The sequence below is a fragment of the Suncus etruscus genome, chromosome 13 (genome assembly GCF_024139225.1).
Source record: "Suncus etruscus isolate mSunEtr1 chromosome 13, mSunEtr1.pri.cur, whole genome shotgun sequence".
Classification (NCBI taxonomy): domain Eukaryota; kingdom Metazoa; phylum Chordata; class Mammalia; order Eulipotyphla; family Soricidae; genus Suncus; species Suncus etruscus.
Genome location: NC_064860.1, coordinates 50,584,463 through 50,611,662, shown reverse-complemented (window position 1 = coordinate 50,611,662; position 27,200 = coordinate 50,584,463).

Sequence of the window (27,200 nt, the reverse complement as noted above, 5' to 3'; positions counted from 1 at the left end):
CAGGGAACACAATTTACACAAACAAATCACATACTAGTAATCTCTCACACACATGATGAAAGTCTAAAACAACTGCAGCAAACTCACTTTCCCATATCTCTGAGTTCTATAGTCTTAGCCACCATCCTCTCCCCTACAATTGACTTTCTCATGAACTGTGGAATGTCCAGGGTCAGTTTAAATGTCACTTTTATTTGATAATCTGCTTGAAATTGATAATTTTAGTCTTCTATGTAAACATAGGTGAGGATTGATTTCACACCTGTAAAGCACTGTGAGCTAGAGCTGGATTTAGGAATTATAACCTACTGTTATTGGAAAATGTGTTGGTTTTTTATTGCTGTGACAACAGATGTTCACATCTGAAGTTGATGAAAACAACACCAATTTGTTATCTTATTGTTATCTTATGTGTTCATAAGTCACAAGTTTGATATGGATCTCAAGGTGTGAGGGTTAGATTCCCTGAGAGAAGCTCCAGGGGAAAAATTTCTTCCTCAAATTTGTTCACCTACATTCTTTGGCCAGGATCCCTTTTTCTATCATCAAATACTTTTTATCTCTCTTACCATTTTTCACTTTCTTTAACTGATCACTGGCTGGGTGAGGGTCTTTACTTCTCAAGGACTCATTTGATTCCACTGGGCCTTCACGGAGAATTCAGGTTCATCGTACCCACATCTTCAAACTCCCCTTCTCTTCTGCTCTACATATCTAACACTTATTGTCTATTCTAAACAGTGTGACACATAGGACTTATCTCATCCATTAGCTTAACTTTCATCATGTGTTTGTTCATTTTACATTATACTATCCAGAGATTAGACAATGAAGAGACAAAATTTGAATTTTCATGGAAATGGAGTTCTGGCACCATGAGAGTTCAAAAGCACAGTTGATTGTTGGAAATTCATTCTTGATATAAACTTGATACAATGAGAAAAGTCTAGATAGTTCACTTGTTTTTTCCAATCATTTAACAAATGGTATCAAATGTCTGCCATGAGAAGGCCACTCCAACAACATCGAAAAAAAAGAAATATTGATTTCTAACAAGCTTTCAAATGGCAAGCTACATAAATTCTTATTCTCAAACAGAGCAACAATAATAAAGATTCCAGAAGATGTTCTAGAATTGTATCTCTGAAGACAAAACGGAGGCTATTCACATAAGGAATAAGTCAGGAGATATTTCCAGCAAAGAGCAATTAAACTTAGGCTTGCCTGTGAGCTGTGGGTAGGATATAGGGCAGAAGATCCATTGTCTGTATCCAATTCATAAAGGATTTATGGTCAAAGGATTGAAGTGGAACAATTCCAGAACATTGTGTTTTGGTATGTTAGTCATTTGGGGTGCTAAAGGTCTCCCAGCTCAGGTTTTGCATTCTCTACCAGAACCATTTCCATCGGTCTAAGTAAAGAACACATTTAGCTCTGGAGTTATTTTCTGGACTATGTCACTGCCTCACTACCTGATTAAACTCCCTTGTTTTCTCAATTCTTAGCTCTGTGAATAAGAACAACAAGCCCTGCTTAGCTGTGCGCCACAAGGCACAAAAGATTCAGAAATATGCAAAGCAGAACTTGAAGGAAAGATCTGCAGGAAACTTTGCTTAACAAACTCTGAAAAAAAAAACACAAGTTGTTTATTTTTTTATGATTATGCTTCATGGTGGTCTAAAGCCAGCTCTATATTATAAATTCTATGTGAACACAAATTATCAGACAAAGGGATGAGGTATGCAATTAAAACTAGGGCTTGTGTTCCCCCATATTATCTAAAACCACTGAAACAGTGAATATTGATTGACTTCTCCATAGATTTGAATAAAGAATCACACCCTTCCACTGTCTGTTTTTCATGTTGTGAATTAAAAACAAACATGACTTTAATAAAAAAAAAAAAACACTTGATTGCTATAGTTCAAGGTCAGCTGCAGATGGCACTTTCTGTCCTTGCATCTAGATCTTCCTGATATTTTCTCCTTCCCACTTCCTCTGTTTAAAAGAGAAATTTGGAAGGATAACATGTTCTCTTTCCAGTTTCACTTGTCTTATTTGGAAGACCCAGGCTCAGACTTCTGGGAGGAGTGGGCCAGAATCCCTCTTAGAATTTCTATGTGGTTCTTTGGATAGCTCACCAAAGAGTGGACGTGTAAAGAGGTTGAAGCTTTCAGGTTGAGAGCTGAGTCCTTTCATACCTGTGCTATGTATTTTTCCTTTTTCCCGTACAAGAGTTTTCCTTCTTTCTTCTTCTTGAACTTGACTCTGTTGCAAATTACCTTTCCCTACACAGAACCCCCTCTTCTTACATTTTCTAAACACTGTTAGGTGACCGGTCGCTGGGTCACTGTGCAGAACAAAGGACACAGTGAAAAGGACAGAGTTAAGTTTATTAAGACTCACTGCTGAGGGCCCGCAAGTTGGAGACAGAGAGCAGATCTGGGTGAAATATCTGTTAGGTGGACAGTCTCTGTGCAAAACCGAGGACACAGTGAAGAGGATGGTCAGAGGTTTATTAAGACTCAGCACTTACGGCCCCAAGTCAAAGGGATTTGGAGCCTCGAGCATGGAGTGCGCACACAATTTATCCATTTTCTGCCCTCATATTCAAGGCAGGTATTCATATTCTTTTGTTGTTCTTGTTATTGTTTGTTTTTATTTTTATTTTTGGGTCATTCCTGGCAGTGCTCAGGAGTTACAGCTGGCTCTATGCTCAGAAATCGCTCCTAGCAGGCTGGGTGGATATATTGGATGCCTGGAATCGAACCACTGTCTGTCCTAGGGCAAACGCCCTACAGCTGTGCTATTTCTCTGGCCCTGATAGGTTAAGCCATGCATCTTGCTTTTGATTCAGGTCATAAGCTTACATGTTTGTTTATATTCATCAGGTCTCTGTCCTCCCAGAAACCAGGTACTGTTTTTCTAATCTCATTCCGGGCACTGCACTGGCCTGGTCGCCTTTCTGTTTTTCTAGGCTCAGGCCTGAACTGTGTAATGACACTGCTCTGGTTCAGAAGCACGATGTGCACAGATGCTATGTCTTTTTGTCTATTCATTTGAGGACTTAACAGTGACCTTCTAAGGGGTTAGAGAAAGAGATGAAAAGGCCTGAAGTGCATGTGGGAGCTCCAATGATGATCCTCCTCATTCCGTTGTCTCTCCACTAACTCCTGAGCAATGCTAGGAGTGACCTAAAAGCAAACCCCTAAAATCACCTTATCGGGACAGTGAGATGACTCAAAGGCCTAGCCTGCAGGACTAGATACTCTCCCTGTAATCTCTGTTTTTTGAGTGAACACTGAGCACCATACCCAGAGCGGCCCCTGAGTTCCATAAGGTGTTTTGATGGCCCCACCCAAAAATCTTCTTCCTTCTTTGCTGCACTGGTGATAACAGGATCATCTAGAAGGATGAATACAAATACAAGTTAAATGACCTTCATTGTCAAGCCAGAGTTTGGTCTCTAAGTAACCTAAATTATGAAATAGATAAACACAAGATTCATTTTCAGACACATGATTTAAATGTATGTGGGGAGTGATGAAAGTAAGAGGACGGATAATAGTCTATATTTTTAAGTTAGGAAAACCTGCTGTGTCCAAAGTAGATGAATTCAGTTTTTTTCCTAAAGGTCTCTGGATTCACTTTCTGATTTCTTACTTCCTGTCTTCAGGATCATGTGACCATGCCAGCTGTTTCTTTCATTTGAATCCATCTGGAAAGCTTCCAGAAAACTGCAACAGAGAAATGCTAATTTGAGAGGTTACATAGCATTATTTCGTTCTGTAGCTCATGGGGGGAAAAATATGCATCTGTGTAAATGGTCAGAAAATTGCAGCTCCGGGTCAGGGTCCCACGCTCCGTACACATTCTGTTTTTGAGAGAGAGAGAGAGAGAGAGAGAGAGAGAGAGAGAGAGAGAGAGAGAGAGAGAGAGGGAGGAGGAGGGAGGAGGAGGAGGGAGGGAGGGAGGGAGGGAGGGAGGAGGGAGGAGAGGGAGGGAGAGAGAGAGAGAGAGAGAGAGAGAGAGAGAGAGAGAGAGAGAGAGAGAGAGAGAGAGAGAGAGACTGACACAGGGAGTGAAGAAAGAATGGAGGTGAGAGAGGGGGCACTCGAGAAGGAAACGACTATGAAACAGTGATGCAATGACTTCAAATTAAAAAGCATGATTAACTTAGTCCGTTGCTCACCGCAGGACAGATTGAAGAGAGCATCCTTGATTCAAGTCCCTTTACTTATTCTGTCCCACAGATGAAGTCCTTAAAAAGAAAGTGGTTCGTCGTCCCCCATGTATTAAACATTTCTTTCCTCCATGTTCAATTGCCTTTCTGGAGCTACCAAGAGGTAGAAAAATAAAAAATCCAGACACTGCTTTAGTAAAATTGGGAGATGATTTGAAAAGAAGGCAAGGAGAAAAATTTTTACTGGCGGAGGTGGAGCGTGTTATGTAACATTCCACTATGCAAATTTTCGTAATTGTAACTTTTGATACCTTTTAAGGCAAAAATACCATCGTGGGTAACTTGAGAGCTTTTATGAGAAACATAAAAGGATCTTTCAGTCACATCTGTCTCCGTTTGCTGGATGTAGGCTGCAGATTTCGTGCTGGCTTGCTAAATCTAAGAAGCAAAAGAATACTTATAGAAACCAAGTCAATGCATTGTCCTTAGACCATAAATATTATTTTAAAAGTTTCTTGAGAACAAATGATAAAAACTGTTACATTTGCCTATTGTTCTCAGTAGTTTAAATTAAAAAAAAAAAATAAAAGAGACTCTGGTCTGAGTGATGCACAGCTAGCAGGGAGATTGCCTTACACACTGCTAACCCTGGTTGGAGCTCCACTATCCCAAATACTTCCCCAGCCTGCCAGGTGTAATTTCTGAGTGCAGAGCCTGGAGTTTCTCCTGATTGCCACGCCTGTGGCCCCAAGCAAACAAATAAGGTAGGGCAGATTGGTGGGTGGAAGGGCAAGCTGGGAAGGGTTTAGTGGAGAGAAGTGGACACTGGTGAAGAGTTTAATACTGAAATATTGTAAACCTGAAACCGTCATAAATAATTTAGTAATTTCACAGTGACTAAAATGAAACAACTAAAAGAGAAGCAGAAATATCACGATATATCTAAATTCCCAGCAGTTGGGGCTGGAGAGATAGCATGGAGGTAAGGAGTTTGCCTTTCATGCAGAAGGTCATTGGTCAAATTCCGGCATCCCATATGGTCCCCGTGCCTTCCAGGAATGATTTCTGAGCGTGGAGCCAGGAGTAACCCCTGAGCACTGCCGGGTGTGACCCAAAAACCAAAAAAAAAAAAAAAAAAAAAAAAAAGAAAGAAAGAAAGAAAAGAAAGAATAATAAAATAAATAAATTCCCAGCAGTTGTTGTTTTTGGTTTTCAGGTCTTACCCATCTGTGCTCTGGTCTTACTCCTAGCTCCGGATTCAAGGATTTGCGGGGGACCAGTTGGGGTCTCTCGAATCAAACCTCTGTAGGTAAATGCCCTATCTGCTGTAGGATCTTTCCCCCTGTTGCCCAGGAATTTTTCAGTGTTTGTGACAAAATATTAGAATCAAGTAATGTTTAGACAATATTACCACCTATCCCTTTCTAAATGACAGGATATTTATTTGCCATATAGAATGCTTTGTTTTGTTGTTTTTGCAATTCTCAGAAGTTTTTTTGTTGTTTTTGCAATTCTTGGGAGCTATTCTTGGGTCAGTGATTGGGGTTGCTCCTGGCTGTATTCTGGGGACCATGCTGTACAGTGAAGCAGGGAATTGAACCTTTGTCTCTTGCACTCAGTGATGCTCCTTCCACACTGTTGTTTTCTCTCTCTGGCCCTATTGTTTTGGTTCTTTCCATATTCTGGAAAGTTGTTTTACCAATAGGATAAAGAAATCTTGATTTTATAACAATTTCTCCTATATTTAAAGATGATTTTGGTACTCACATCCCACCCCCCCCACAGATAATCTACATCACAACTTCGTGATTTCATTTTATTTGCTGATCAATATTTGGTCATTTTAAAAAATTAATTGAATTATCTAAAGTATTAATATACTCCTTAGAAATTCATTTATCAACATTGAAAAAATGACAAGAGTGTCAGAATTCTGTTGTAATACATTTTGAGCCATTTTAAATGAGTATTGTATAGTATTTTAATTATGCATAAATATTTTTAATTATACTGAGTAGCAAACCATTAGTGGTCAAATGTGGAAAATGAACCAATTATCAGTTAGACAGAGCCGCAGAATCCCAATGGATTGAATGTGTCCTAAGCAGCCATGTAATATGAAGATTCTTTTGGAAGGAATATTTATTATAGAAATATTTTAGATATTATTAGTAATATAATCTACATTTTTACATACTAATATTGGCTATTAAATTTAGCATTATAAACACGCAAGGTTCAAAACCAAAAATATACACACAGTATCATATCAATATTGCTTATCCTTTTCCATTTGTTTTATTTTTCTGATCTCTATTTACTTCTCCATTTTACTTTCTTGTCCCCCTTTCCCCATCTCAGTGGCATTACCTCCCAGTTACGTGATCTTTCTCCATGTAGCACCATAGGAATAACTTGGGGTTACACAGGGAATCATAAACCCCTGGTTAAGAAAAGCTATCTTATACAGTTCTCTGTTTAGTGCCACTTAAATTCTGGAATTCAAAAAATGTCTTACAATTTCAATAATACTCTACAAATATATTGTCATTGATCAAGTTAAGAAACTAATTCCTCCTTCTTCTTCTATTTTATCCTATCCCATTGTTTATCTTCCATTTCCTCTCCTCCTTTTCATGACCTGCATCCTAGTAGCTCTGGGAATTGTGGGAAAGATTTTTCTGTAGTTTATTAGTCCTTAATTTGATATGTTGCATAAATCATTGTGCACCTGCCTTTATTCAAGAGCAAGTATTTCATACATATGAAATATGTATGTGTATGCAGGCATATATGTATATATGTGAACTTCATATAATTATGTAATCTCATTTAGTTCTTTTATTACCTAACTCTATCTTTCTAGCTCACCTTTTATTTCCCACAAATGGTTTTCTTAATTTTCACAATGAGCTTTTTTTTGTTTGTTTGTTTTGGGGTCACACCCGGCAGTGCTCAATGTTTACTCCTGGCTATATGCTCAGAAATTGCTCCTGGCAGGCTCAGGGGACCATATGGGATGCCAAGAATAGAACCACTGTCCCTCTGTATGCAAGGCAAACGTCCAACCTCCATGCTATTTCTCCAGCCATCATTTTTTTATTTAAACAAATTTATTACATACATGATTGTGTTTGGGTTTCAGTCATGTAAAGAACACCACCCATTACCAGTGCAACATTCCCGTCACCAATGTCCCAAATCTCCCTCCTCCTCATTCAACCCCTGCCAGTTGAATGCACTCTAGACAGGCTTTCTATTTCCTTCGTACATTCTCATTATTAGGATAGTTCAAAACATAGTTATTTCTCTAAATAAACTCATCCCTGTTTGTGGTGAGCTTCCTGAGGTGAGCTGTAACTTCCAGCTCTTTTCTCTTTTGTGTCTGAAATTTATTATTGCAAGAATGTCTTTCATTTTTCTTAAAACCCATAGATGAATGAGACCACTCTGCATCTTTCTCACTCTCTGACTTATTTCAGTCAGCATAATAGATTCCATATACATCCATGTATAGGAAAATGTCATGACTTCAATATTCCATCGTGTGTATGTACCACAGTTTCTTTAGCCATTCATCTGTTAAAGGGTATCTTGGCTGTTTCCAGAGTCTTGCAATAGTAAATAGTGCTGCAATGAATATAGGTGTAAGGAAAGGATTTTTGTATTGTATTTTTGTGTTCCTAGGGTATATTTCTAGGAGTGGTCTAGCTGGGTCTAATGGGAGCTTGATTTTTAGTTTTTGGAGGAATTTCCATATTGCTTTCCATAGAAGTTGGACTAGACAGCATTCCCACCAGCAGTGGATAAGAGTTCCTTTCTCTCCACATCCCCGCCAACACTGCTTGTTCTCATTCTTTGTGATGTGTGCCAATCTCTGTGGTGTGAGGTGGTACTTCATAGTTGTTTTGATTTGCATCTCCCTGATGATTAGTGATGTGGAGCATTTTTTCATGTGTCTTTTGGCCATTTGTATTTCTTCTTTGTCAAGGTGTCTGTCCATTACTTCTCCCCATTTTTTGATGGAATTAGATGTTTTTTTCTTGTAAATTTCTGTCAGTGCCTTGTATATTTTGGAGATTAGCCCCTTGTCTGATGGGTATTGGGTGAATAGTTTCTCCCTCTCAGTGGGGGCTCTTGTATCCTGGGTGCTATTTCTTTTGAGGTGCAGAAGCTTCTCAGTTTAATATATTCCCATCTGTTAATCTCTGCTTTCACTTGCTTGGAGAGTGCAGTTTCCTCTTTGAAGATGCCTTTAGTCTCAATGCCCTGGAGTGTTTTACCTAAGTGTTGTTCTATATATCTTATGGTTTCAGGTCTGATAACGATGTCTTTCATCCATTTGGATTTTACCTTCATACATGATGTTAGCTGGGGGTCTAAGTTCAATTTTTTGGAAGTGGCTAGCCAGTTGTGCCAACACCACTTGTTGAAAAGGCTTTCTTTGCTCCATTTAGGATTTCTTGCTCCTTTATCAAAAATTAGGTGATTGTATGTCTGGGGAACATTCTCTGAGTATTCAATCCTATTGCACTGATTTGAGGGCCTGTCTTTATTCCAATACCCATGCTGTTTCGATAACTATTGCTTTTTAGTACAGTTTAAAGTTGGGGAAAGTAATTCCTCCCATATTCTTTTCCCCAATGATTGCCTTAGCTAAACTAGGATGTTTATTGTTCCTAATGAATTTCAAAAGTGCCTGATCCATTTCTTTGAAGAATGTCATGTGTATCTTTAGAGGGCTCACATTAAGTCCGTACAATGCTTTGGGGAGTATTGCCATTTTAATGATGTTAATCCTGCCAATCCTTGAGCAGGGTTTGTGCTTCCATTTCCGCATATCCTCTCTTATTTCTTGGAGTAGAGTTTTATAGTTTTCTTTGTATAGGTCCTTCACATTATTAGTCAAGTTGATTCCAAGATATTTGAGTTTGTGTGGCACTATTGTGAATGGGATTGTTTTCTTTTCCTTTTTTTTTTTTTGGCCACACCCGGTGTGCTCAGGGGTTACTTCTGGCTGTCTACTCAGAAATAGCTCCTGGCAGGCACGGGGGACCATATGGGACACCGGGATTCGAACCAACCACCTTTGGTCCTGGATTGGCTGCTTGCAAGGCAAACGCCACTGTGCTATCTCTCCGGGCCCCTGGGGTTGTTTTCTTAATGTTCTTTTCTTCCTTATTACTATTGGTGTATAGAAAGGCCATTGATTTTTGTGTGTTAATTTTGTAGCCTGCCATCTTGCTATATGAGTCTCTTGTTTCTAGAAGCTTTTTCGTAGAGAATTTAGGGTTTTGCAAACAGTGAGAGCTTGACTTCTTCCTTTCCTATCTGGATTTCCTTGATATCTTTTTCTTGCCTAATCGCTATAGCAAGTACTTCCAGTGATATGTTGAATAGGAGTGGTGAGAGAGGACAGCCTTGTCTTGTGCCAGAATTTAGAGGGAAGGCTTTTAGTTTTTCTCCATTGAGGATAATATTTGCCACTGGCTTGTGGTAGATGGCCTTAACTATACTGAGAAAGGTTCCTTCCATGCCCATCTTGCTGAGAGTTTTGATCAAGAATGGGTGTTGGACCTTATCAAATGCTTTCTCTGCGTCTATTGATATGATCATGTGATTTCTATTTTTTTTGTTGTTGTTGATGTTGTGTATTATGTTGATAGATTTACCGATGTTAAACCAGCCTTGCATTCCTGGGATGAAAACTACTTGATCGTAGTGGATGATCTTCTTAATGATCCAGCCCTCATTTTTTAAAAAATTCAAAGAATAGTGTTTCCAGGGTCATCATTTGGTCAATTAAAAACAAAACTTTGACTATAGTGTGAGCTATTTTCACCAGCACTGCCATCCCTAATCTTTATAATCACTAATCTATTACTATGTCACCAATAGGTATTAACTGCAATTTTTTCCCTTCTAACTAGCCAAATCAAGACTAACCTAATACTTGATATACCCCAAATGTTTCTTCATAGGCATTGAGGTTGCAAGATCTTGGGAGAAAAGCTATATTTCTGAAGTTCATAGTTAATATATGTGCTTAAGTATGTGAATTAATGCCAAATATTCAAAAATTTGTTGGTTCAAAATAATTAATATACCCAATTGTGGCCCACTGAATCCATCTAGCTTGAATACTTATCAGGTAAATAGGAAGCAATCAATAAATTTAATGAGTGAAAAAATGAAGAGATTCACTCATGGAAACAATTTTTATGTACATCAGAGTGTATCTCTTACTCTACTCCTCTATAGGCTTTGGTTGAGAAAAAAAAGGAACTCTTGACAAATAGAAACCTAAACACCGATTACAGAACTGGATCACAATGAGAGCTCCATTAGCATTGAATGGGTGAAACTCCTTTCTCATCCACATTCCATTTTAGATACCATTAGTCTATTGACCCAAGACCCTCTGACCTGCCAAGGGAATTCATCAATGCCAACAACACTTGCCAAAAATATTCAAAATATTTATCAGTTGGTACAGGGTGTGCCTCCACCAGGCAGAGTCCCCGCAGGCTATAAACAACCTGCACAGCTCGATTGAGACCTACTCACCACTCATCAGTACTTCCCACTAGCCCTGTGGGTTACAAATCTTGCTGGAGTCCTTCAGGACTCTCAGAGGCTGTTCTTCTTACTGTGAAAATATCTAGCAATACCCCTTCTCTTTACCAGCATTTAAGAAGAATTCCTGGGAAATTTGTCAGAATCTATGTAATCACCATTAATTTAGCAATTCTCAAAGGTAAAGCAGAGTTCATCCAGCTGCAGTTTATTCCATTGATCACAATCATCCACCCCACCCAGAACTTTCCTCATGAAAGGAATCTTCTTGGAGTGGCCATCTGGATCAGATTACCCTAATCAGAGTGTATGGAGCATTTCAAGGTGCAGGCACTATTTCCACTGAAGAGTCAGGCCCATGAGTTCTTGGATGCACTTTGTCTCTTACCTCTCTTTTTCTTTCTTTTATCTCCACTGAATGGACATTTAATGATTTGACTGCAATCAAAAACTAAAACTGCTTGCCATTTGGAACTTTGTGTTATATTTTCTTCACATAATATGCATGATTGTCCCAACTTACATATATTAGTCCTGAGGAGAGGGAGTAGGGATTCAATCCAAAATAAAAAACCCAATTCCCACTTGGAGATAAATTATGTAATTGGAAAAGCTTCAGCTCCAACTTTGATTTGACCTATTGCCATATTGCAGAGCTATGTTCCCAAATTTACTTCATTGTATTTTTCTCTCTGATTGATTTCCAGGAATTTTTACATTGATATTGACATTTTCATATTTATTTATAAAAAACAGATTTTGACTATTGATAAAGACTAGTAAATATAAAGTGCTGAATTTCGAATAACTGGGCTGTTAAAAGAGTTCTTCCTCTGTGTGTCTAAATTTTATGAATTTATTCTTGTTAATGCTGCAATAAAACATGAATATTTATCAAATATTAATCAGCAGATTATGATATTTTATTCACATATCTATGCTCTGCTATAAAAATAAAAGTAAAGGCAACCAAATTATAAAATTTATATTCTAATGAATACTTTTCCTGCAGGAATCTCAAGCAATTGAGTAATTTATATTTGTTATGTCCAAAAACAGCATCCAGAAAATATCAGTCTCATTTTTAAATGTCATTCTGTGACTAACAGAAAAAAAAAAGTAAATTTAGATTTGTAACAGTTTGAGAAAGAGAACAGTTTATTCAGAATAGTAAAATAAGTTCCAAGCACATCATTCTGGAAGCTACATGAAGACAAAACCAAAAAAAAAAATGATATTTTCATGTGACCTGAATTCTGGAAAGTGATCCTGTCTAGGAACCAGGCTCCTTCAATTTTCTTCTACTGTATTGCTTCATGGCCACAAATGATTTTTACAGCTCCACTTATTGTGTCCATATACTAATTAGTAAGATGAAGGTAAGTGTGAACAAGCAAGTTTTCTTCTCATAAAATCTGTGGTCATCCTTTCAAGTAATATTCATAAACTTTCTTAGGAGGAAGATTAGTCATTCCCAACAATACCTGGTCAAATTGGGCAGAAGATTCAATGGTAAGGTGCAATGCTACAGAGCTGATGGTCTTGTGGTATGGCATAGCACCAAAGAGAGCTGTCAGATCCTCCGAGTCTCCAGAACTATATCTGATAATTCTTGGAGACAATGTATTTCTGAAGTTCAAATTTGAAACCATGTTATGTTCATGAGCAAAGCTTGGCCACCTGACTACTGAGCTATCTTTCTGGCCCTTTAAAGGATTGCTATTATTTTATTTTATTTTGAAAAAATATCCTACAAAACTCATTGACCAAAGTTGTTTCACATAGTCATCCCTAGCAACAAGAGAGAATGAGAACTTTATCTTAAACTCTAGACAGCAGGAATGTTTGAGTTTTGAATAGTGGTTGAAGGCGCCAAGTCACAATATTTGCTACATATGGATCTGACTGACAAAACGCAACTCTTTATGGATATAACATGTGTTTCCCCAGACCACACAGGTTTTAGGATAAATATATGACTCACAATAAGTCTCCCTAAGTGTTTTTATAACTTTTTCCCCACATACTACTTGCAGATCTCCAGGAACCTTCTTTGTGCCTACTAAAAATTTCTGGAAAAGTCTCTGTAGTCTTAGACATCTTGCAGTTCTGTACAAACTCAGATTTGAAATGTGTTCTGAGAAGCTATTTATCTCTTTCCTGTACGGACTTCACATAGTAAGAAGTGGAGGTGTCTGATGTTTCTAAAAGGGCCATTAGTTAGTGGCAAAACTACTCTAACCCATCAGTTCTTATCCTATTAGTGCTGTCATTAACTGTTCTTCTGGGCAGAAGTTACTTCAAACAACCAAGCCTTCGATCTAACAAGTGGCAATTGAGTCCATGCAGAGAAGATATAACTCAGAAACTATGCCAAAGTCAACTGCTCATCTTTGAATTTTCTTGGTAATGCCATTATGCTTTGTACTCTCAATTCTTTGCAGAGCTTTGACTGAAAAGTTCTTTTCTGTTTCTAGTTTGGTTCATTCTTAGAGTGCAAATAAAATACCAAAGTTTGAATGTGGGACTAGACATCTACAGCAAGACTACCATAGTGAAATATACTTTCAGTTCTTGGGAAAATGTACTCAGACCAACCTCATAGGCCTTAGCTTTTCTCTAAAAATAATTTTACATTTTAAGAATACTTCAGAGGCCTTGTATAAACTTCCCACTCTCTGATTTATTAATATTTTTAAAGGAAGAGTAAATTTAGGCTGCCAAGCATGGGTCACTAGACCAAATATAATAAGCATTAAGTGCAAGATATATATTTTTATCTTTATTCCAGGATCTTTAGTCTTCCACACCTATCCATATTTAGAATCGTCAGAATAACTTTAATATTAGATTCTACACTCCTTTGCTTTTATAACTCTCAATGTCAGGTCTTATGTCAAATCAATATACTTATCATCTTGAAATTATGAAGTCATCAAATCACAGAAAGCTTGCTTAGACAGAAAGTACATTTTAAATCACTTTAGAAATCTCTACATGGTGAAGAAATTTTATGAGTTACTTAGACCATCTTCACTTAATGAAAATTGCCAAATCAGTTTAAGGAGTTCTTATTAAAAATGTTTTATAACAAAAAGAAACAACACCCCCTTTTTCTACACAATTCAGGATTTGCAGTCCCAGACAAAATTTCTGCTGGAGGTGCAAAAAAAAATATCATAGACTCAAAGTCTGGAGTGAAGAGAAGGGAAAGAAATGAAATAGAAACCAGAGCACTACTGTACCTAATGTGCCTCCAGCAGAATGATGAAACAGCTGGTGAAGGTCAGTGGTGAAAATGACTGCCTTGAGTTGTTATTAAAACCAGACACGATCACTTTAACTGAAATGTAAATTAGTCATAGGAGCAAGTGACACATATACAACAATAGCAGTTATTAGGGGAATATTCATAAAGTGTCCTACCTCAGTGCACAAACTTGATTTTTGGTTCTCTGGCACAAAGGAAGCAACTTGGGAAGAATATATGACTAAAAATGAGAACAAATGAGATAATAATTTTGAACAGACCATGCCAATAAATATTCCTGAACAAGAAGAATGCTCATGTCTGTGAGAGATTACCTCCTGAAAGGTTAGATATTACACATGGAGTGGTAAAATGTGTCCATATTGAATTTTATGAGACCCTGAATTCTAGGAATATCTTTTTCTTCTCATATTTTCTTGAATTTTCCTTCGTTCCCCCTTTCTTCCTTCCATCCTTTCTTCTTCCCTCCTTCCTGCCCTTTATCCCTCCTGGATTCCTTCCTGCCTTCCCTTCTTCCTTCCTTTCTGCCCTCCCTCCCTCATTCCTTTTTGCCATTCCACCCTCCTTCCTGCTTTCCCTCCTTTCTTTCGCCCTCTCTCCTTCCTTCCTACTCTCCTCCTTCCTTTCTTCCTACTCTCCCTCCTTTCCTTTCTTCTTAAACTCCCCCCTTCCCTCCTTCCTTCGTTCCTTTCTTCTTAACTCTCCTTCCTTTCTTCCTTTCTTCCAACTCTCCCTCCTTTTTTCCTTTCTTCTTAAAATCCCCTCCTTCCCTCCTTCTTCCTTCCTTTCTATCTTCTTTCCTTCCTCCTTTTCCCTTTATCATTCTTTCTCTCGTTCTATTTTATTTCTTTCCTTCCTTCCATTCTTTCTTTTTTCTTCCTTCTTCCTTTCTCTCTTCTCTCCTTTTTTCTCTTTCTTTCTCCTTTCTTTTTTATCATCCTATTTTTCTCTTTATTTTCTTCCTTCCTTCCTTCCTTCCTTCCTTATTTCTCTTCTTTCTTTCTTTCCTTCCTTATTTCTCTTTTTCTTTCTTTCTTTCTTTCTTTCTTTCTTTCTTTCTTTCTTTCTTTCTTTCTTTCTTTCTTTCTTTCTTTCTTTCTTTCTTTCTTTCTTTCTTTCTTTCTTTCTTTCTTTCTTTCTTTCTTTCTTTCTTTCTTTCTTTCTTTCTTCCTTTCTTCCTTCCTTATTTCTCTCCATTCTTTCTCTCTGTTCCTTCTCTCCTTTCTTTCTTTCTCTCCTTTCTCTCTTTCTCTGTTTCTTTCTTTCTGTTTCTTTCTCTCTTTTATTTCTCTCTTTCTTTCTCTCTCTTTCTCTCTTCCTTCCTTCCTTATTTCTCTCCGTTTTTTCTCTCCGTTCTTTCTCTTCTTTCTTTCTTTTTCTTTCTTTCTTTCTTTCTTTCTTTCTTTCTTTCTTTCTTTCTTTCTTTCTTTCTTTCTTTCTTTCTTTTTCTTCTTTCTTTCTTTCTTTCTTTCTCTTTCTTTCTTTCTTTCTTTCTTTCTTTCTTTCTTCCTTCCTTTCTTATTTCTCTTCGTTCTTTCCATTCTTTCTGTTCTTTCTCTCCTTTCTCTCTTTCTTTCTCTTTGTTTCTTTCTCTATTCTTTCTTTCATTCTCTCTCTTTCTTTCTTCCTTCCTTCCTTCCTTCCTTATTTCTCTCCATTCTTTCTCTCCTTTCTCTTCTTTCTTTCTTTCTTTCTTTCTTTCTTTCTTTCTTTCTTTCTTTCTTTCTTTCTTTCTTTCTTTCTTCCTTTCTTTCTTTCTTTCTCTCTTTGTTTCTTTCTTTCTCTCCTTTCTTTCTTCCTTATTTCTCTCCATTCTTTCTCTTCGTTCTTTATCTTTTTCTTTCTTTCTCTCCTTTCTCTCTTTCTCTATTTCTTTTCTTCTCTCCTTTTTTCTTTCTCTCCTTTCTCTTTCTTTCTCTCTCTTTTTCTTTCTTTCTTTCCTTTCTTCTTTTTCTTTCTTTCTTTCTTTCTTTCTTTCTTTCTTTCTTTCTTTCTTTCTTTCTTTTTTCTTTCTTCTCCCTTCCTTCCTTCCTTCCTCATTTCTCTCCATTCTTTCTCTCTGTTCCTTCTATCCTTTCTTTCTTTCTCTTCTTTTTTCTGTCTTTCTTTCTTTCCTTCCTTCTTTCTTTCTTCTTTCTTTCTTTCTTTCTTTCTTTCTCTCCTTTCTCTTTTTCTCTGTTTCTTTCTGTTTCTTTCTCTCTCTTTTCTTTCTCTCTTTCTTCCTTCCTTCCTTATTTCTCTCCGTTCTTTCTCTCCATTCTTTCTGTTCTTTCCTTTCTTTCCTTTCCCTCTTTCTCTCTGTTTCTTTCTTTCTTTCTTTCTTTCTTTCTTTCTTTCTTTCTTTCTTTCTTCCTTCCTTCCTTCCTTCCTTCCTTCCTTTCTTCCTTCCTTCCTTCCTTCCTTCCTTCCTCCTTCCTTCCTTCCTTCCTTCCTCCTTCCTTCCTTCCTTCCTTCCTTCCTTCCTTCCTTCCTTCCTTCCTTCCTTCCTTCCTTCCTTCCTTCCTTCCTTCCTTCCTTCTTCCTTCCTTCTTCTTTCTTTCTTCTTTCTTTCTTTCTTTCTTTTTCTTTGTTTCTTTTTCTTTCTTTCTCTCTTTATTTTTCTTTCTTTCTTTCTTTCTTTCTTTCTTTCTTTCTTTCTTTCTTTCTTTCTTTCTTTCTTTCTTTCTTTCTTTCTTTCTTTTCTTGATGCTCAGAAACTATTCCTAGCTTTGTGCTCAGGGGTTACTCCTGGCAATGCTGAGATCAAACTACAGTCACCAAAGTAAGTGTTTCACTGCCTGTATAATTTCATCTTTGGACCTCTTACATGTCTAAAACCAAATCTGTCTTTTCTTGTTTAATAAAAACAAAGTAAATATTTATTGTAGTAATGGCTTTTTAATTTTTTAAATCAGAAAGATATTGATATAAAATACCAAGCACAAGTTACTGTTTCTAAACCCCAAAATTGCATTTCAATATTGGAATTCATTCTATAACCTGATTATCAAGCCTCAGTTTGAGATCTTGCTAGATATCAAGAAACAGAGCATGTGGCCAATGGTAGATGAGTGAATACAAAAACATGTCATTTATATACAATAAAATATGACTCAATTATTATGAAAGATGAGGCCTTGCTTTTTGCTACAACGTGGATGATATTGAAGAATGTCCTGCTAAGGGAAATAAATCCTAAGAAGAAAGATAAATATAGGAAGGTCTCACTTGTATCTGGAAAAAAAAGAAATATATGGAATAAACAAACATGTAGACTCTACCCACAGAATGAAATGATCAGTACGAGGAGAGAGATGAGCTGCCTGGTATCCAACAGACTATGCTTAAGGGATACTGACACATTAGTAGTGGATTTGGTATTACTGACACACTAACACATATAAACATTTATATGCTTGTAATCAATTATACCAGTAAAAAATAAAAGGCCACACCTTTGCTCCTTTTCCACCTGAGGTAAATCATTTCTCCAGAAATGATTTTGGCAAGTGATCTAGATGCTTAGATGAGCTGACTTTGAAATAGATAATTCACTTCAGATGGGTTATGCTCTTTATTTCCAGAAACCAGTTTAATTTTTTTTTCATTCTTCTCTTTGGTCAACATATTTAAAAAATGTGTGCTACTGGAAAGGGAGAAACACCTTTGTTACTTAATCCATGTGCGGTCCTTTTCTATTTGGCATGTGTAATTGTCATGAAGAAAAGAGAAAAATATAATTCATGAACAAAATGCATTTTTAGTACTACTGTCTCCTTGCAAAATGAAGTATTTGGTGGAAATTAAGGGTGGAGACTCACTTTGGGGAAAAAAATCCAATTGTTCTAAGAATTTGCTCTCTTCATCAAAGAGCTTTTACGCATTTGGTTAGAATGTTAGATCATCAATTCCTTATTTGGTAATAGAGTATTCTTACCTTACACACTAGTGAAGAAAACTAAGATTAACTTGGTTAAACTTCCTTCTTTTGACTAGAAGCTTCTTTCACTTTTCCTCCAATATTAAATCAAGGCCGTCAAATAGAATGGAAAAATACCTCCCTTGCATCTGAAACAAAGCTTTCTTGAACTTACCTAAAAGATGCTCTCTTGATGGACTTTTCCTGTCCAAATCTATTTATGAAAGCTTCATTAATCTCTAGCTTTAGAAGAGAGGAAAATTACAGTCTTAAAAAGTTCTTCATTATTAGGACAGTGTTGCTCCAACCATAGTCATTTATAATCTGGACACTTGTGGCTATTAGAAAGATCCACTTAGTTTCAAAGTCAAACAAGAAAAAAAAAAAGCCAATTTTATACTCATAGGTTTATTTTGTATTTTTTTATTTTCTTCTCCTGAATGTATTGCATATTAAGTATAATATTTTAATTTGAAAAAACATTTAAATTCTTTATTATTTCAAAACTAATGTTCAAAGAGCAAGTACATAGCTTAAAGGACTGGAGAACATACTTTAGACATAAGAGCTTTGCTTCAGTCTTTAGCAACATATCCAGGGAATTATCAGCAGTGACCCCCAAGTACCCCACAAGCAGTCTATCAAAGGGAAAAGCACTTTCACTTGTCACTTGCCAAAGTGCTGAGTTTATTTTCTTATCAAATTGCGGAGTGAGTGAATACCAAATTAATCTCAACAAAATTGTCTGATGACTACAGTGGAGTAAAGTCTACAAGAACTATTAATTAGATTTTGTACATGTTTTTGTATCTAAGCAAATACATCTACTCATGGTCCTAATCTCAGACTATCATTTGAATTTTCTGAAACCAATATGGAGCAGTAAAGTATGTCCTTCCCTGCTAGTTTTATTCTTCAGATTACTCTCCCATTAAAATGTTCTTTTAAAGACAAAGCAAAGGGTTGGGAGGTGACTTAATGGTAGAATGCCTGCTGTGCAGGTGTGAAGCCCTGGATTCTGCCCTCAGTACCACAAAGCAAACTAACAAACAAACAAAAAAAAAGCAAAGTATTGTGAGATTTTTCTGTTTCATGCTGAAGAAATTGCCTTTTATCTTCATCTGGCATTTTGTTAATATGCACAGCCACGCCTCTTGACTTTCACAAACCACATACAAAAAAAAAAAAAAAAACATGGACAGAGCTGGAAATTTGTACTGAAAAGTCTAACTAAAAATTTCTCTTATCCCCTGCTATACTCCCAAAGCCCATCCCCTTCATCATATCAATCATGAGAGTTTGATAGCTGAATGCTTACTTTGAGACAAGTGTCTATTTGATTTTATTTGCCGTGTTACTCATCACTATCATCCTTCATGAGAAGAAAAATAAATTTAGGGGTGAAGACACTTGCTTTATACACAGCCAATCCTGGTATAACCCCAGTCACCACATATGGTCCACCCTGTGTTACAACCAAGAGTGATCTCTGAGCACAATCAAGAGTAAGCTTTGAGCACAGCCAGGCTTACTCCCAAAACAAAGACAGCCAAATTAAATATATAATATTTTTAATATTTAATAATTTTTAATTAAAGATTATATTTAATATAACATACCCAAACAAAGCCAAACAAAATATAAAAAGCCTTTGATTCAAATTCATATTTGTTACTTATGATGATGTTACTACATAATTTGGTGACTTTAAGGTTCATTTATGGATTGAGAAAAATAAAACACAAAAGTTTTAATTTTTAGAAAACTTAAACATAAGTATATTAAGCACATTTGTATGCATGGCATGCAAACTTTTATATGATGTGTATGAGGCCAGCATGTGATTGTGTATTTCCAGCATCAGAGCTTTCATTGTTAAGGGTAGGACAATTCAAATATTTTCATTCCCACTGAGAGTCAAGAAATAAATATAACAAACACAGAATGTTAATCCAACCATGGAGTCTGAACACAAGAGAGGTCTGACAGAATTGGTGTCAAACCCAATAAAATGAAGAGATGTTTGTGGATGGGCTGTGCTCCCTGCTGAGAGAGTAGTTTGCATTTGGACAAATGATATGCAGCTCCAATTTCTCTTTGGTTGTATTATGGCTCCTAGATGCATTCTAGCTTGAACTTCATAGGGGTCATCTGTGCCTCTGTCATCTCTAAGACTCTCAACTTCAATGAATCATGCTTCATGCTGCCAGGATGGCCACCCAGAAGTCCTGTTTATAGAGAAGTTGACTTCGGCAACACAGTTCATGTTAAGTCCTGAACAGCTGAATTGGGAGTTCCACAATGGTCTCCTGTTTGTTTTTGGGCATGGAGGGAAATCTGAGCATCTTTAAGGTCTACTGACCATCTGGAAGTCCATCTGCTGGAATTCTCTTCTGAATGCAACGAGGGAACCAGGCTCCTCCTGCACTGAGGGACATACATTTTTTAGAATACCTTCTTGGTGGAAAATAATGACTGAGGCAGGGAATTCAACCTACATATGAATGGGATGGACATGAAAAGGTTTCGAAAATAAACTATTTGTCAATTTACATCTTGCTGCATATTCCTTCTCTTGTAATTTTATTTGTAACTTGACATTTAGACACTAAAAAATGTCTTAAAACCCAAAAGGGGCTCCATTGTCTAAATCAATCATGATACTTTAGGACATGAGGAAATGGTGAAAGATTTTGAGATGGTGAGAAGAGATTGTTGAATTTCCCTTGAATGAATTCAAAAGTCTTGGGAGATTTTGTGACCTTTTCATATTCTACACTTTTTGGGAGTAGAATCTTATACAATTCTCTAGAGTAAAAAGTTAACTTGCAGAAATTTATAGTTATGTAAATCAGTTCTGTTCATAAAAATGTAAATTGTGTCCCATGGATTGGAGGTATAGATTACCCTGTGGATAATAACTAGTTTGCCAGTTTTATAACAATCAATAAATTCCTTTTAGTATTCCTGCAGTAAATGTGTCGGCCTTTAAAATCCAAATCTTGATAACAATTCATTATCCTTCATTCATTCAGGAGTTAAGATTTTTGATATATAATCCATTTTCATTTGGCATGAGTGGCATTTTTTTTATTTCAAGAATTATATTTTGATATAAACATATGTACAGTAAGTTATCCTTTTGTTTTCTATGACCCAAAGTAATGTTTTTTTCATCACAAAGGGAAGTGCCTGAGAAAGCCTAAAACTGATAAGAATCTGCTTTGAGAACTTTTCCAGTACCAGACCTGAAATCTCATTAATCCCATAAGGTGTGCATGAAAGCAGCCCTAGGCTCCACTTTTTCTGCCAACCAAGAGGCATGATCTCTGCCTTTGATTTCTTAGGGAGCCATGGAATCCAAGTGGAGCAAGGAATTGTTCTTTACAAGAAAGGAAAGTCAGTCTTAAACCTTAGCATAATTTTCCAGGACTGTTGCCTTCTCACACAAGAAAGAATTTCAGGTGTAGATGAAGAATGAGAAAATTGCATATAAACAGACTTGATAAAGGCAAAGATACACATTTGCCTGCATTCTGCCTGAGACATATACTCTTCCTTACTGTTTGTGATGCATACTTTCATATTCAGAGTACATGAGATACATTTCATCTCCCTGATGCATCTTATGCAAATGCATCCCATTTAGGGTGTATCCCATCTGTCTAAGATGCCGAGATGTGTGCTTTCTGATATTCTAGCATGAATTTTCCATCTTGGGAATTGCTTTATGTGGTCTATTAACTTGACTTTTTGCACTCTGTTTATGCCTGTGTTTGCTCCTCCTCTTTTTCTTCCTTCCTCCCTCCCTTTCTCTCTCTCTACCTCTTTCTATTTTACTCCACCTATTAGTTATTTTCAAGTGACTTTGTTTTACTTTATTCTTTAAGAAAATGTTGTAAGGGTTGTAAAGTTGTAAAATTTGTCTTTACATAGAAAAATACAAACAAAACTTGTTTTTAAATTTTAAATAAATACTCTATTTAAATACATAAAATCTGCTAAAGTGATATGATATTGAGTTAACTTATGAAAACATTTCAGTTTGCAAATCCCACTTTTTTCCTATCTTCTTTCCTTGAGTGCTTAAATCTAAGTTCTAGAAGATTCACATCTGTCTCTGAAGGTGCACTTATAGTATTCATTTGGGCCACATCACGTACCTAATAGTGTTATGTTCTCTCCTTTTCTTTCTCAAAACACTTTATTTTGTATGTCATCTTGACCCTATCACTTAATTTAGGGGTCTCAAACTCAATTTACCTGGGGGCCACAGGAGGCAAAGTCGGGGTGAGGCAGGGCCACATAAGGAATTTCACAAAAAAAAAGTCCTCAACTGTCATTATTAACAGTTTTAAGTATTTCTTCTGAACATGAATAGAACATTGAGTGAAGATCATGAACAGTTCTTCTGAACATGGCATCTTTTGCTTATTCCTTGCTGCCAGAGACATGATAGTGCTTCTTCTCACAATCCTGAACCATATTTGGCTTTAGAGAGAAAGCAGTTGAGACCCTCAGTATGGCTTGAAGATGAACATCATTAAGTCTAGACCTGTACTTTGACTTATTGAAGTTCCATGTGGAGAATAACTTTTCACACAAATAAGTGCTCCCCAAAAGGCACATGGTGCACTTGAACATTTGGGAAAGCTCAGGGAAGCTGGGGGGTAATTTTCTTAAAAATTGCCCATGCAGAGTTAGAGTGTGGTGGGGATATCAAGGGTGGGATTGAGGGGTAAAGGGATAATAGGATTTTGGAGGAGGGAGAGGGGATAGTATATGGGAGGGGTTACATAGGGTATAGGTATGAGTTGTTTGTGGTTTAGGTTTGTCCCTTAAGAAGAATTCCTGTCTCTGTGTGCTCCTGCACACATGTAAACATTTAGAAGTTAGCTTAGGTGTATATTAATGTATAGAGGTGTGGAATGCAAGAGGTGTGCTGAGTACTAAGTATTTACTTGTAAGGAAAGGAAACATTTAATAGATCAGCTTTTGGGTATGTATAGGTTTCATGTCTCGAGTACTGACCATTATGTTAGTGAGGTCTATCTATATAGGTGTTTACCCTTTTCAGTTTTGTCCACAGCACCCTATATGTCCGCATTCCTTTCCTATAGAGGAGGTAAGCATGTGGCTTTTATTTGACATAGTTTGAGTTGATGATAGTGAGGACAAGAAGGTGGGAGAGGAGGGATACAAGAAGAGAGAATAGGAAAAACAAGACAAAAGAAAACAAACCAACAATCAAACACCCAAAGCAACAAAAATACGAAGTGATGAGAAGAGAGGATATAAGAGCAAGGCATGTTAGTTTGGTTGAAAGGGTTCGATGCTTGGGCCCTGTGGTAAAAATTCGTAGGTCTCGGTTGTTGCTTCGGTGATTTGACTGGTTCTGTGCTTCAGGTTCTAAAAGAAGGCATAATCTAGAAATAAAGGGTATGTTAAAGAGTTTTATCTGGCCATTTTCATGCTTCAAGCAGAGTATGGTGCCTCAGGTGACTGAGCACTGAGGTATCCCCATAGGATGTTCACATTTTGTATCCAGGAACCCCTATGAACAGAAAAACTGAGATGTTATTTTAAATGTGGTAAGGTTAAGGCATTCAAATATCATGTTTTGAAGTGGTTCCATTGGACTCAGTAGGTTCCCATCATAATCTTTACCTGTAATTCTGTATATGATCCCTAGTGAATTATTATGGGCCTTTGTAGTAAAACGATAATTACTTACCTGTTCTCTCTATGCTGTTGTTTCTGTTGTTGCTCGTTTCTTTAGATATAATGTGTAGTCGGGCTTTGTGTTGTTTCTTAATCCCCTAGGTACCAAGAAAGACCTCCTACCACAGCAAGCCAGTACCCACTACCCAAGTAAAGAGACACCCACTCAAGCTCTCACCTTGTTCCAGGCAAGAAAATAAAACCAACACCCTGACAGACTCATGAAGTGTGGCCCTCCTAATCACCTCTCCCTAATGTGGACTGTGGCTTGATACCGGAACTAGCTCCAAAGGACCCCCACTGCAAGAATTCTACCCAAGACCTCCCTGCTTGGACCCCACACCTCACAAAGAAATCTCAAAAGACAAGGGGGAACCCTATTCTTTCATCATAAGTATAGACCTATATAACACTACCTCTTATCCTGTTTCTCCCCAAATGTAAAGAGATATCCTGTATCACTTCCCCCCCCTTTCTCTGTTTTATTTTTCTTTTCTTTTTTATTCTTGTTAGATTCTTTTGTTGGTTTTGCCTTGTTTTAATTTTTTATTGGATTTGATTTGTTTTTGCTTCTTTTGGGTCACTCCTGGCAGCGCTCAGAGGGTGCTCCTGGTTCTATGCTTGGAGAACATCCCTGGAGGGCACGGGGGACCATTTGGGATGCCAGGTTCTGAGCCACTGCCTGTCTACAGAAAGGACAGATGCCTGATCTCCATGCTATCTCTCCTGGCCCCACTTTATCCCTTTAATTACATCTTTTATTTAATCTTTTTTTTTTCAAGAAACTTTTTCTCTTTTAGATATGTGTGAGCATATATATTCTTAGTTTTTGTCTGGAGTCTGGTTTCTTTTCTCTCCACCCCCCAAATCCACCAGCAATATAATATAGCACCACTTCCTCTTGCAAAGACATATTAAACAAAGGGGAAATTGTATGTATAAAAACAAGCTCTTATCTACTAGGGATAAGAACTCATACTTGTTTACAACACAGGGATATCTTCCACCCTGAATGTATATCATAGGCTCCAGGGAACTAGACACTGACCATTCAGTCTTAACTCCTGGATCCCAGACATAGATATGACAGAATTCTCTGCAATAGCTCAAGGAACCAAATCCCCTCCAGGGCATTTACAATGCTGCTCTGACACCAACATGAGCCAGTCCTAAATTGATAACCTGACAAGGAGGAAATGGGAACAACTTGATCTAAGAGCAAGTTGTCCTCCCTCATCAGCTATCAATAAGACAAAATCAGAAAACAAGTCACCCTTTGATATGTGAAAAAGCCAAGATTGCTATATACTGGATGTTGTAACCAAGATTGGACAGTACACATCCAGGGACCAACAACAACAACAACAACAACAGCAACAAAAAGCTCTAGCCTAGCTTTTGGAATCCGATCTGTTCAACAAACAAGAGCTCCAATTCTAGAAGGTTGACTGAGACAACCACAACTGAACGGGTCTTCCGGAAACATAAAGAAAGACTTTATCCCAGGCTCCAGTCTAGGAGGAACATGATGACCAAGAACACCAACTACAGAGGATGGATTAAAACGACACTGAAGAAACATAACTGCTAGAACCACAAAGAAAGACTTCATAAACTCCATTCCCTGAGCTGCAAGGCCACAAAGATCTCTAGAAACAGAGGTCTGATTTTACCATCCAAGACAAAGCAGAAGTCTTCCACACACCACGAAAGCAGCAAGGGGAGAGTAAATGATCATGCAAGGAGTCTAGAGTTAATCCCATGACAGTATACTTCAGGGGTGGAGAAACCCTGTGTCTCCTAGGTCAAGGGAATTCCCTCTACAATAACCCCAATAGTTACTGTGCCTATGCAGGGGGATAAAGAAAAGGAGGAAGAAAAAAAAAAGCACAAAACAATCATTTTTCCACATGTTTATTTATTGATTGATCGATTTTTTTGACGTCTTTATTTTGGTGTGGAGATTACGGTTGATGTCTCCAATATTATTTTATTTTATTTTGTCTTGTCTTTCTCTTTCTTTTTGCATTCGAGCATGAGTTGATTTCAGAACCGAGAATATTGTGTGGTGCCTATCTTTATTGCTGTAGTGCTTACCGGTTATTTAATTTGATAATTTTTTCTGTATTGTTGTGATATTTCAATTACCTTTTTTACATCCTCTCTCAAACTGAGGTTGGAAGCCTCTAGAGAGACTCAGCCCATTTTCAGCGTATTTGACTTTTGACTTCTTTTTTTTTTCTCTTATTTTGTACCTCATTCTATTAATTTTCTTGTCTTCAAACAAAACCACATACCTCGATTTTTCTAGTTCTGCCTCTGAAATAGAAGGGGAAGCGAGGGTTCCAGGACCAAACAGATATGAGATCACTAATAGTAAGCCAGCCAAAGAGGGGTTCACTTACTCTAGCAGCACGGGGGGAGATGGTGGAGTATATTGGTTGTAGAAAGGGAACTGGAATGGGGGGAGGACATAGTTGGTGATGGGTATTCCCCTGATTCAATGTTAATATGTACCTAAAACACTACTGTGAGAAATATGTAAGCCATTATGAAAAAAATATGTTTTTAATCAGAAAATTTCTTTGACTTACATGTATTATTATTATATCAATTATATTATATGTTATGTCACTATATTATGTTGTTAGCTTACCTCATTATGCTAATCAATTTTGTCTCTTGAATAAATTCTTACAATAAAAAATAAAATTATCACTTGTATAAAAAAAATTGCCCATGCATGTCTGCTTTTCCACTAATCTCCCTGAACTTGGTTTTGAGATAAGAGTTGCACTGCAGGTCAATGAGCTCCATTTGAAGCACAGGAGGGGCATCTTGCCCAGCAAAGGAAAAGAGGTCCACAAAAATTTGGAAAGTGGCTCTGTGCTTTTTAAAGTCTGCAAATCTGTGATCAAATTCCTTCTCTAGCTTAAAAATAGCATCAACTTATTTCTCACCACTGAATGGTATGCCTGCACCTGCAAGTTCCTTGCATGCTGGGACATGGAGAGGTTTGTCTGAGAGAGCTGGGATTTTCATAACACAACTTTTGTGGAGAATGCTCTCACATTGTCATAGGCAGCTCTAATAAGCTGCCCCGGGCCTAGTAACATCTTGTGTAGTACATTCAGCTTATGTGTGATGTCAACACACATAAGAAAAGCTAAGTCCAGGAGCCACTTGTGATCACTCAACTCAGAAACAGCATTCTCATCCTTCTCCATGAAGGCTTTCACTTCTTCTCTCAACTCAAAAAATCTTTTCAGGACATTTCCCCTGCTGAACCAACATACCTCTGTGAAATAGAGCACAACTCTATATTCTGACTCCATTTTCTCTAAAAAAAAAAAAAAAAAAGCACGGAACCTCCTGTGCTTTAAGCCCCTGGATCTGATTTGGTTGATGCATTTCACAACAACAGACATCACATTGTCACACGGCAGGCATTTACTGCAAAGGATCTGCTGATGGATAATGCAGTGAAGAGCAATGGACTTCTCTACACCCTCCTCGTCAAGTTTTTTTTTTTTTTTTGAACAAGTGCCACC